The sequence below is a fragment of the Mandrillus leucophaeus genome, unplaced genomic scaffold (assembly GCF_000951045.1).
Source record: "Mandrillus leucophaeus isolate KB7577 unplaced genomic scaffold, Mleu.le_1.0 Scaffold538, whole genome shotgun sequence".
NCBI lineage: Eukaryota > Metazoa > Chordata > Mammalia > Primates > Cercopithecidae > Mandrillus > Mandrillus leucophaeus.
The window spans coordinates 1,611,081-1,624,411 of NW_012105786.1; the positions used below are offsets into that span (position 1 = coordinate 1,611,081).

The 13,331-nt window shown below is 40.8% G+C and overlaps 1 protein-coding gene across 1 annotated transcript in view; it reads left to right on the forward strand.

Moving 5' to 3' along the window:
- The first annotated feature begins 6,233 nt into the window (after positions 1-6,233).
- The window catches only part of CDC42EP3 (CDC42 effector protein (Rho GTPase binding) 3), an 83,748-nt gene continuing 76,650 nt past the window's right edge, over positions 6,234-13,331 (forward strand). The window contains exon 1 of the mRNA XM_011997351.1: positions 6,234-6,341. The gene's annotated coding sequence lies outside the window, so the exon portion shown is untranslated. The remainder of the gene's footprint in view (positions 6,342-13,331) is intronic.

A 13,331-nucleotide genomic window follows, 5' to 3' on the forward strand; every position in this document is an offset into this window, starting at 1 on the left:
AAAAAAAAAAAAAAAAAAAAAAGAAAAGAGAAGAAAAATGAAAAAAAGAAAGAAAAAAAAAAAGAAAAAAAAATACTCACCATTACTAATCAAGAAAATGCAAATAGTCAATTCTTGTTTGACAACAATTACCTGAAATCATTTTGAGAATAACGTAGGCGAACTCAAGACCTTCTACCAGTTGATAAAGCAAACAGTAATTACAGTAAATATAAACTGCCTAATATGTTTATACTAAATAATTTGGTTTAAAAAATATGCAAGCCAGCATGCAAACATTAAATTAATAATAATAATAAATGTTGGTCATTCATTCCTTCTTAAAACACATCTATTTGCTCTACTGTCATAAAACTATCATTTATATTTAATTCATATTTCTTTAACATAAAGAATACATTTCAAGCACTCAGAAATGCTTAGATAGCATCTTTTACTTCAAAACTGCAGAGCATTTTTGGCCACAGTATTTTGTTTTCATAATTATAAATGAATATAGTTACATGCTTTAGGATCACTTAAGTTTGCACTTTTGGGGACTCTCATGATGTTCACCACTTCAAACTTCCTTAATGAAATATCGTTAAATATCGTTGACTGAATGAGTAACCAGGTTAGTGACCCTGTCATAAATATCTTTTTTGTCCACTGAGCTATGACATCACTGGAGACCCAAGGAGAAGTTCTCATTTGGGGATTCCTTTCCTGCTTCTGAGAGCTGACAGCAGAAAAGGTCCCTAGAGGTAAGGTGGGGAGTGGAAGCAGAAGGGACTGAGATCAAGAATGGAAATCTCATCTCCACCTCCCACAGCAGTGTCCAGAGACATGAATAGAAGATTAACAGCTTCCCAGCCCTCTGAAGATGCAGCCAAGACCAGACCCTCAGAGCCTGGACTTCCACCCTATCCCATACAGCCAGGGAGTTTGGGGGGAGCCATAGCAGGAGGATTTATCTTCTGGGAGCTCAGGGAGAAGTTCTCCAGCTGCTCACCTTATGATCTGAAGACCCTTCCCGCTGGCTCCCTCACCTCACAGTCCCTCTCACTTACTGCCCCCTGGAGTCTCCCAGCCGGATGGTCCTCCTCAGGCTTCTCTTGTACCTTGAGCTTGACACTGCTCTGCCCTGCTAATCTTGCACAAAGAATCACAAAGAACTGTGCTCGCTAGAGTTCCTGATAATGTGACTGTCACCACAGAAGAAAGAAGGGTCCAAAAGATTCAATTGGCTCAACCATAGCCTCGTCTGAGTCCCTCATTGTACTTTAAATGGCATAAGCCACATTGGAGATAAAAGGGCACTGAAGAAGAGTAAGAGACAATGTCCACTTTTCTTGTTCATTACCAATGATGATAATGAGAAGCACAAATTGGAACTCTTTCTGGGATTTTTTTTAACTGCCTTCAGATGCCCAGCCATCATCACCACCATTGCCACCACTACCGTCATCACTGTCTTCATTATTATCATCATTATGATCATCACAGTTCACATGTACTGACTACTTATTATACAGTGGGCAATATTTTAAGCCCTTTTATATTTAAATATTCATAGTAACGCTATGAGGAAGTACTGTCAACCCCATTTTACAGATGAGGATAGGAAAACACAGTGAGTTCAGGTCATTTGCCCAGCTAGCCAACAGGAGAGCCAGGATCTTAAATTCCAGCTAGTCTGATTCTAGACCTGGAATCAGGGTTCATAGATTCCACTGCTATATTTTATTGTCACAAAATACAAATAGATTTTGAACATTTGATATTATTTTTGCATTTAAAAAAACTTTTCCTTATTTACTGTAATTTCCAAAAGAGCTGAGACTTTTTCATTATTATTATTGTTGCCATTGTTTTAGAAATTTTAGATATAATGTAATTCACCTTTAAAGCAGATTCTCTATATTTAGGTGGAAAGGACCAGAAAGGCACTTTAATTTCACAAAGATAAAACACATGCTTTTATTTTTCCTGGAGAAAATTGAAGCTATTATAAACCCGGATATAGATGCTGCAGACCTTTTAAGTTCTGTTTTGTAATATAAATGGAATGTATTTTTAAGATGACCATATCCTTGCAGAATTAGAGCCATTTTTTTTGCCCCTTAATACGGATGGGAGCCGTGTGTTTGGGATAGCACATGAAGTGCGATTTAAGACTGAATAAGCCAGCATTTGGAGGGCAGAGCTCACCATCTGGGTAGCGGCAGGAGTTTCCCGGGAGGAGATGGACGTTTCTACTGTGGGTCATTCTGTGATAGGAAGAAAGCTGGAGACCAGGCTTGTGAGGTGGGGAGAGGCCTGGAGAGGTTCAGTGGGGGCTGGGCTGGGCTTTTGGGGACAAGACAGAGAGCTGGGGTAGTGGAGTAGGAGTTCAGAGGTCAGGAATTGGTCTACAAGCCCTAAATGAAACCTCTGGTGGTATTAACTATGTTACTGTATTAGTCTGTTCTCACACTGCTGTAAAGACATACCTGAGACTGGGTAATTTAGAAAGAAAAGAGGTTTAATCTACTCACAGTTCTGCGGGCTATACCGGCTTCTGCTGCTGGGGAGGCTTCAGGAAACTTAGAATCATGGCAGAAGGCAAAGGGGAAGCAGGCACATCTACATGATGGATGGGGAGAGAGGGGGGTAAGGTGCCACACATTTAAACAACCAGATCTCATGAGAACTCTATCACAGGATGGCACTAGGGGGATGGTGCCAAACCATTAGAAAGAACCCCCATGATCCAATCACCTCCCACTAGGCCCCTCCTCCAACACTGGGAATCACAGTGCGACATGGGATTTGGGTAGGGATGCAGAGCCAAAACATATCAGTTACTCTCCGTTGTTCTTGGACTATCCTTGGTTTTTCAGTTAAACTCCAGGGCCTTGTCTTAACTGTGCTTTGGACATTTGAAAAACAGGCCAGTCCTCATAATGGGATCCACCAGGGCTCTGGGAACACCTGTAGCTGGGGGCAATAACTAACAAGGACATGCCAGCTCCAGGCATCCCAGAACTTACAACACACAGGCGCCCAGTAAAATAAGGCGTGCCTCATTTGAGAAACAGGCTTGGATTTGGTAGTCTGAATATTAAAGATTTAATTGACCAGCCTGGCCAACATAACAAAAACCCATCTCTACTAAAAATACAAAAAAATTGGCCAGGCATGGTGGTGCACACCTGTAATCCCAGCTACTCGGGAGGCTGAGGCAGAAGAATCACTTGAACCCAGGAGGCAGTTGCAGTGAGCTGAAATCATGCTGCTGCACTCCAGCCTGGGTGACAGAGCAATACTCTGTCACAAAAGAAAAAAATAAAAGATTTAATTACAGGTGAAAGAAGTCTGGGGATAAACTTCAATTGTGTTGAAGTAATTTATGCTGTTGAACAATAGCAGAAATCTAGGTCAATATATAGTGGAATATGTGGTGCTTCATTTTGCTAATCAAGGATTTCTTAAACTTAAAAAGCAAATAGATCTTTTATAAAAAGGAAAAATTCTTAAAGATTCTCAATGTTATATTTTATTATAATATTACTGAAATGTATTCAACTATAAATCTAGGTATAAAGTCCTTTATTTCGTATACAACCATAGAACCAAAACAATTCAAAGTTAATACAGACTTACAAAAGCACACTATTTAATTAATAATAGCAAGTTAATGGGACCGATGATGTTATTTTGATAAGCAAAATGACCAAAATGAGGTTTAGGAGCAGAAGTAGGAGGCTTGGCTCCAGTTCTACATGTAATTCTGTTCTTGAATTTTGACCTCAGAAAGCTACCGTGGTGAGTATTTATTAGGACAATTATACTATTAAAAAATTGCAAAATTCAAAAGTTTTGTTTTCTAGTTCGGGATAAGCAGACTTCAAATTCAATTTTAAAAAATCTGTCAGTAAGCCAGCCTCAAATGCCAATTTTGTTGATTTGGCATTTGTTGACCTTACAAGGCTGCCTTACATATTCAAAGATGAAACTACATTAAAGGAATTGTTGAAACCTGCACTTTATGGGAATCTAATGCAACTAACTGTGGTGTGAATCAGAAACAGAACATTTTCCATTGTGTATTTCCTCCTCACTGCAAGCTGGTCTGAACAACAAGGCGGTCTGGGTAATGTATCTGTTCACCACATACATGAATACACTACTCACAGCTCAGCGCTGGTTCAGCATGCCTCTATCATCACAGGCATTGACTAGCTCAATTCTCCCACTCCTTTTTCTACTGCAAAATCTACATTCAAGCAATATGCTATGTCTTCATCCTTTATTTGATGCAAGCATAAACAGAAAACAGAACTACAAATGCACGCTCTGAATTATGTAATGGTATTTCATGATGATGTGGTCATCCAGATGGTGAGTAGAGATCCAACTTTTTAAAAGGTTTTCATCAAAATGATAACCCCCAAATAAATTCCTGAGTGGAAAACAGCAGATCTCAAGGATATATCCTGGGGCTCTAGGTGGAGAACCAAGGAGGTGCTCAGGCTTCCCAGACATGGATGTGAGAACAGGGTAATGATACCAGCTGTGGGACAGGGCTGCCCTGGCTTAGCCACCGTCTACTCTGGGTGAAGTCTACCTGCCCTCAGATTCTTTGAAAAGAATTCTGGGTGTCCCAGATGTCTCACCTGAACTCTGAGAACAAGTTCTCACAGTAGTGTCCTTTGTTTTTTTTTCCTCCTGGGACCTCCCCCTGCATGCTCTCTCTCCTGCCGCCATGTAAAAGGTGATCTGCTTCCCCTTTGCGTTCTGCCATGATTGTAGGTTTCCTGAGGCCTTCCAAGCCATGCAGAACTGAGTCAATTAAACCTCTTTTGATTATAAATTATTCAGTCTCAGGTATTCTTTATAGAGGGTGAAAATGGACTAATACACCTGGAAACTCTTTCAAGGCAATTGCTAGAATAATTGTAACACTCACCTTGTTTCTCATCCCTCAGGGATCTCTGTCCTTCATTATCTGATGTTCCCTGTCTTGAAAAATATAGTTTCATCTAATGTATCAGATTTTTCTTAGGTTGCTTCAGGCAGATAATTTCAGTCCCTATTACTCCATCTTGGCCAGAATTGGAAGTATCACAGTAGTGTCCTTCTTTTCTCCTTTTGCTGTGGCAATGCCTCTGGTCATTGCTGAGGAAGAAAAGCGTCAGTTCTCTCCCTTGGTGCCCATTAATGCCATCACCTCAGCTGCTTCTGCTTAGCAAGGGCATCATTGCTGTTGTCTGCTATCATTGCAATGTCAGTGCAAAGCCCAGATGATGTGCTAGTGGCTGAGCTGAGGCGGTGGGACCTGCAAATTCCTCTGCAGTGGCTGCCATTGGTGATGCTGATGCCTCAGCTTCTTTGTATCTTATGGGAGTTCATGGAGAAACAGCTTTCCCAGTTGCTGTAGGGCCAGGCTGGAGACTAGGCCAGATTTAACTTTATTTCCAGCTTTCCCAGTAGCTCTAGGGCCCAGGCAGGAGACTAGGCTGGATTCAAGCTTTGTTTCAAATTACTGCTCCCTTCTAACAGGCCCATACTTTTCTTAAACAAGGTGGTAGACCACAGCTGTCTTTACTTTTCGACCTTTTTAATCTCAGGTGGTCCTTTCACTCTTCCACGTAAGCAGAGCTCTGAGACATTGCATCTTGCAATTCACCAAATGCACCCAAACAGGCCTGAATCCACAGGTGACCTCACTGAGGCTCGTATTAGCGAAGTAACTATTTTTTAACTATATTTTCTTATTTTGCATATTTGTGATGCTCTGACATTTGGGGTTCAACTGACCAGGGAGAGACTGACCCTCCCAGGGTTAACTAATTCCTAGAGGCGGTAAATATTTGCCTTGGAGCATGTCTTTGATATGCAAACTGACCAATCCTGAGTTTATACTCACACCTGCCCCTTTACCTGGCTCTTACATTCCAAGAGGGCAATATTCCTCTGCCTTAAGCATCCTAGGGCCAGGGAGGACACAACAACAACGAGCCACTCTGATAGGCCAGAGCTTGCAGAGGTTATTCAAACCCCCTAAGCCTGCTCAGCTGCGTACCTTGCTTCATTCATTCTTTCCATTCTTTAAAGTCTTGCTTTAAAGATTTGTTAGGCAGGGCCAGAAAAAATGTAGTCTAGAGATAATTATACTCCCCACTGTGGAGTTAAGATTTCTGAATAATCTACCCAGGACCCTGCGAATTGTGAAGATTTCCAGTCTGGCTGGTTTTCTTTCCATGAAAACGACAAGCAAGGCTTTGCCTATGTTTTCTCCTGGCTCCTTCTGCCTCCTGACCAACCCTGGCGCTTCCCCGTGTGGACCACTGCGACATGGCATGCCCTTCTTGGGAGCTGTAAGTTACAAACTATCTTTTTAATGGCCATTGTCTCCTGATATTTTGGTCTCACTATACCTGAATAATATCAAAATTCCAGGTACAATTTAAAACAACTGGGAACCTGCTATGGTTGCAGAGAAGGATGCTGAGCTCCTAAGAACAGGGGCCTGGTGTCTGTTGTCTTTAAACCCAAAGACCTAAAATAGCATTTGGAATGGTTGTAAGCCTAAATCGTGCTACCAGGGTCAACAAGATGGGCCCTAACATACTTGTACAATTACAACTGCTGAACAAGACAATCCAAAATAAAAACCATGCTGGGTCCACAAATCTAACATGGAAATGAAGATTCCCCATTATTAGGGTAGAGGGACAGGGCTGCAAGATGTGTGGCCATCTCTGAGATCACCCACAAGAATAAAAATCACTTTCCTTCCTGAATGAAAGGAATAACAAAGTTTAGAATACATAGGAAAGAAATAATTGGGTTTTGATATATAATCTGATGAATCATGTGTCATATTAAGTTCTACCTTACTAGCAATGTTGTCACTGATGGGTTTGCAGTGGTTTTAAACATGTTCTCAAATTCTTCAACACTCTTCACATCAAAAGGTGGTGTCTGTTTCTCCTCCTCTTGTATTTTCCTGCTTCTTTGCATGACTAGTATACTTTGATTGGATGCCAGACATTGTGAGTTTATCTTGTTTGGTGCTGGATATTTTTGTATTCCCCATAAATATTCTTAGGCTTTGTTCTGGGACACAGTTGAGTTGTTTAAAAACAGTTTGATCCTTTCAAGTGTTGCTTTAAAGATTTGCTAGGCAGTGCCAGAAAAATGTAGTCTAGAGATAATTATTCCCTACTGTGGAGGGAAGATCCTTCTGAATAATCTACTCAGTATCCTGTGAATTGTGAAGATTTCCAGTCTGACTGGTAGAAACAGGCATTACTACCAGCCTGGTGTGAGTATGAGTATGTTCCTTCTAATCCTTTCAGATAGTTTTTTCCCCAGCTGGCTTTGAGTAGTCTCTCCACACACAGGTGCTGGTCAGTACTCTGCTGAGTTGAAAGGGCTCGCCTAGAGATCTCCATGGTTCTCGCCCTGTGCAGCTCTCTCCTCTCCAAGACCCTGCCCTATCAGCTCAAGTCTCCCCAGACTACCAACTCTATCTCCTCAATTCAGGTAGTCTGTTGGGCTCTTCCTGGGCTACCTCTCCCTGGGATGTTGCCTGGTGATAGGGTTTGCCTGTGTCTCCACCCAAATCTCATCTCGAATTGTAATTTGAATTGTAATCCCCACATTTTGAGGGAGGGAACTGGTGGGAGGTGATTGGATCATGGGGGTGGTTTCCCCCATGCTGTTCTCGTGATAGTGAGTGGGTTCTCAGGAGATCTGGTTGTTTGATAAGTGTCTGGGACTTCTCCCTGCATGCTGTCTCTCCTGCCACCATGTAAGATGTGCCCTGCTTCCCCTTTGCCTTTTGCCATGATTATAAGTTTCCTGAGGCCTTCCCAACCATGCAGAACTGAGTCAATTAAACCTCTTTGATTACAAATTATACAGTCTCAGGTATTCTTTATAGTAGTGTGAAAATGGACTAATATACCTGGAAACTCTTTCAAGGCAATTGCTAGAATAATTGTAAGGCTTACCTTGTTTGTTTCTCAGCCCTCAGGGATCTCTGTCCTTCATGTGATGTTCCTTGTCTTGAAAAATATAATTTCATCTAATTTATCAGATTTTCCTTAGGTTGTTTCAGGCAGGTAATTTCAGTCCCTATTACTCCATCTAGGCCAGAATTGGAATTTCTCAAATTGTTTTTTTTGAAACAAGTTCCTACTCTGTCACCTAGGTTGAAGTGCAGTGGCATAGCCAGAGCTCACTGCAACCTTAAACTCCTGGGCTCCAGTGATCCTCCTACCTCAGCCTCCCCAGTAGCAGGGACTACAGGTGCTCTCCATCACAGCAGGCTAATTTTTCTTTTCGTTTCTTTTTTTTTTTTTTTTTTGTAGAGATGGGGTCTCGCTATGTTTCCCAGGTTGTTCTCAAACTCCTGGGCTCAAGTGATCCTCCCACCTACACCTCCCAAAGTACTGGGATTACAAGCGAGAGTCACTGCGCTTGGCCCCAAACTGTTTAAAAAATAGGAGTTGCTGTATAGGAGTTGCTACTGCTCTACATCCTTACCAATTCTTGTTTTTTTTGTTTTTTTTTTTTCAGACTTTCTAATTTTTTAAAAAGGATTAACTAGTTCACAGAAGAGATTTAATGTGCCTTTCCTCCCAGATTAAAATTAAAATTAATTCAGATTTAGATTAAAATTAGAGAGGACAATATTTAAGCTAAAGGAATAAATCTTCAATCATGACATTTCAAGCAGTAGGGTACCAGATGGGAGGAATACACAAGGACCAGGGGAATTTAGTTCGATATTCTTTGCCATTGGAGTATTTCTATTTGTTTACTTTAAGTAAAGCAAAGTCCTTAACTCATTAAAACTAATGGGACTGTGAATGGAAGTAAAGTTTAATGCCTCATATAAATCATAGAATCCTACAAGCATTTAATTTCATGAATATAAAGTACTCTAGAGAGTCTTGACTAAAATTTCCTACTCAAAGTCCAGGGAAAGACACAAAGATTAAGTGTCTGCACACACACAGGATATTCTGGATCAGAGGAGCAGCATCAGCTGCCACTTGGGTCATGTTATGAAGCCCCCTTCCTCTCCAGGGACTGTGTTGCCACACTTAAAAGCATTTTAATTGTCTCTGAAAAATGGCTGTATTCTCCAGAGAAAAGTGAAACCTGCATTCAGCTCTCGGAAGGAATCTAATTAGCTTGAAATTACTGAATTCTCTAGGTGACTTATTCTGGATAAACAGGATCCTTATTTTTACTTTTTTTTTTATTAGGAAAGATGGTTTGGTATTACTCATAATAGACTGTTCTGTGCTTCCCCTCCCACTTTGGTTCGATGAGAGAAGCAGTGGAATTCTTCAATGACTCCTCTACACCTGGCCTTCATCAAACTGTACAAACACCCAACACTGTGTATAAGTATTTGGTTTTATTTTTTTAAAGCAAAGCTTTGGTAGTGAGCATATTCATTAAACTATAAAAATGTCTCTATAATCTTCTTTTTATTTAGCTCTTAGTACTTCTACATCCATGGTCTTCATTCTGAAATAATGTTTGTTTTGTGGTTGCTGGTGGATGTGATGAAATGGTCTAAAATCTGCATTCCACAATGCTTTACAACAGACCAAAATAGCATTCTTGTTCACGCTAGGATACCCCAGTGCTGGCACTCACTCCAGCTAGCTAGAAAAGAGCTAGAAGTTAGTTCCTGAGTGCCAAAATAGAGTCTTTATGGCTTCAAACTTGCTCCTTCTAAGGAAGAAACAAAGCTGCTTCATGCTCCCCTTTTTCTTGGTCTAACTGAAAGGGTGCACTTCATGAGAAGTGGGAGACAAGAGTAGCCACACCTTTGTTTCTGGAAGTCAAATGGTCTTATTCCCTTGTGAATATGAATTCCAAGAGTTCACCGACAAAAATTAAGTAAATGTTTTCCATCAGAGGTCTTTATTTTGGAGGCTGTAAGACCCAAACTGCCAACACATCTTCCATGTAATAAGCTGTATTTTGAAGTTTTTCAGGTATTTTTTTAAAGGATGGCAATTTATACTTTTTATGTATGCCTCAAGAAACATTTGCAGCAAAAAGAGGTAGTTCAAATTTGGGTGACAGTATTAGAGTTTTTGTCTCCCACTCATTACTGATTAAACATCAGGAATGAAATGAAGGGTTCAGGGATATAGTTAAAACAACTGTTAGGTCTCATTCAATACCAAACTTGCCTCTGAGAAAACTTCCCAAATCCAAAAATAGGAAAGATCTTAAAAACGACTTCTCTAATCATGGCATCTCCTTTCTTCATGAGAATTCAGCACATTTCAATCTTGGTTGCAGAGTCTTGCATTAGAATGAAACTACTCAGAATCTAATAGCTACATTCTTGTTGTCAAATGAATTTGGAAGCTATCATATCACTCACTGCCTTCCTCCCAGCATCTGGAAGAAAACTTGGGATCATCTCCAATGTACGCTTCCCTTCTCCCTAGTCAATCAACCAGCTTTAGAAACACCTCCTGCCCGTGCCCACGGTGAGATGCTTTCTTCAGGCCCTAGCATCAGGCCCCAGTGGGTCTCCCTGCTTCCTGTCTGTCTTTGTTCCCAACTCCACAGTGCTGACATGTTGACCTTTCAGAAACAGAAACACGCAGCACTGGACCACTTCTATGCTTACAGTGCGGTCCCCATTTCCTTCTAGTTTGGCTTTCAGATGGCCTTCTGTGGGGAACCGGAGGGACTGAGAAGATTGAATCCCAAGCTCTCTTTTTCAACTTCTAAGAATATGCTCTGCATCCATCTCTTTTACACTTGAGGGCTCGAATTTTTCATTGAAAAGGAAGCATATTAATCAAAACCGAACAATCAAACCTACAAACCACTGGCTACAAGATAAAACCCTAATTCCTTATAATGGCATAGAAGGCCCTCCTCCATGGAAAGCCACATCTGCTGTTTCTCCTGGTAACTTCTGCTCCAAGCTCTCAGAGTTCCTTGATGAGCCCCTGATACACCAGGGTTTTGACACCCCTTAATGGGACTACCTTTCCAATCCTCCCACCCTAAACAACTCCTACCCAATCTTGAGAACGCAGCTGAAATGTTGCTTCCCCACTGAACCTTCCTCAACTTCCATCTTCATACTCCCCAGTACTAAAATCTTCTCTTTTTTTCTGGGTTTTTTTTTTTTTTTTATTACAATCTTCTACAATCTTATGTGTCTTTTTTTTCTGGGACCATATTCATCTTTGTATCACTGGCATTGAGCACAGCTTTCCTGGCATGTAGCAAGCATTTTCATGCTAATTAACACTCTCATGTTGCATGCCATTAAATCTTTTCTCCATCACTTTTATTAATGCTTGTGTGTGAGACCTTCCAAATTTAACCTTTAAAAACAGAAACTCAAACAAACAGAAACCCACTTAAAATACACGTACTAGAAAAATAAAAGAACCTTTGGAAAGTGGGAAGAATGTAGGAATGACGGAAGGAAACTAAGAACCATAGCTGATTCACTGAATCTATACTAACAGTTCTGAATTTTGCAAAGGTCTGCTACTTGTGCACATGTGGAAACTTTCAGGGGCTTGAAAGCACCAGAGTGAACTGGTTTTGGAGGCTAAGACTAAAACTTCTTCCCTCTATTTTATGTACAAGTAAGCCTCACTCATTCAGACTAAGGGGTGGGACAACGGTTCGAATTAATGAAATTCTATATTATGGAATGCTCTAAATGTAATTGCTTTTTTTTTTTTTTGACACTTTAGACTTAGTTTATGTAAACACATCATTTTGGCTTTCAGATGGCCTTCTGTGGTGAGCCCGAGGGGCTGAGAAGATTGAATCCCAACCTCCCTCTTTCAACTTCTAAGAATCTGCTATATATCCATCTCCACACTCAAAATGTGCACATTCATCATATGCAAGTTACCTTGTTGATCACTTAAGAGTTCAGTCTCCGGCCATTTGTTTGTATCATTAATTCCACTACAAACATTATTTTTCAAAGTTCAACTTCATGATATTTGTTCAGATGATCACAATTCTGATCTAGGGTCTTATGAATTAATAACATTTAAATTGTCATATTTCAGCAAATATGCATTAATGCATAGTATTCCTGAGACTGGAATGAAGAACTGGGCTAGAAAGAGGCTGCTCTGTACTCTCTTCATGTTTCCAAATTATTTTCATGGTGAATTTAGCCAGTTTTCCATGGTTCATGAAACTCCAAGCTGGCTTGAGTTTCCTGCTTCCTTCTTTGGCAGGAGTGTATCAAACCTTTTCAAGAGATGTGTTCTTACTTTAGAGGGAAAGGAAATATCAGATCCAAGCCATTTTACATGCACCAGATGCCAAGCACCAAACAAAAGCAGCTCAGCTTTTCAAAGATTTGCAATCTTAACTGTAGCCACTTGAGTCAAGACTTGGTCCCCAGAATGGCCAAGTAAAATAAGGCAGAATTAGGGCTAAATTGATCTCCACATCTACTGTTCATAAATCTGCATGAAAAAGCTCTGAATCAAAGAAAATAAATTAAAAGTGTGTAATGCTGGTTCACATCCAGCAGAGCTGTGTGTTTTGGAGAGGACACATGTGGCTCATTTTTGTAGTGAAAACTGTCTCTTCTCAGTGGAGGTTGAGTTTGGGGCTGCTTATGATGATGGAGCCAAGAAAATCCTAAAATTCTAGAAAACAGCCCCTCAGTAGATCACTCACTTGGAATCTTCCCCTCTAAATGAAGAGGAAGAGGGAAGAAGTGTCATACAGATGCCTTGAGAGCCATCAGAGTGGCTTTCAGGAAGGGAAACATGGAAGATCCACTGCCTCTTCTATCACGAGATGCTCATCTCAGACGCAAAGATACAGAACTGTAAAGAAGGAGACAGGTCTTTTAGGTCTCACAGGTTGGCGGAATTTCAGGCCCTGAGTGGAGGAAACATGGCTGCTAAGGTCTGTTAAGTGGGAGGGAGTTGTATTGAGGAAAAGATTGACTTTCTAGCAACTACAATTAGTTAGCTAGATATAGTAAATGCCTTTTGGCTATAGCTGACAATAGTCCCCCTTACCTGAGAACTATCTCCAGGCAACAGTAGGACCTCCCATTGCACAACTCCACTGGGCATAATGCGCACACAGCAAAATATGAGTAGTGCCCCCTGGAGGTGTGCAATGAAGAGTTATTGCTCAATAACCCACTCTGGAACAGAGGACTCTACCTCCCCCACTGCAGTTGGTTGAACCAAGGATAAACCCTTGACCATACTGAGCCAATCAGAGCCACCAGATTATCTCTTTTAGGAATTTGGAATTTGGATTGAAAACCTTCCAATTAATGCAGGCTGTTTCCTTACATGAAGATAAGG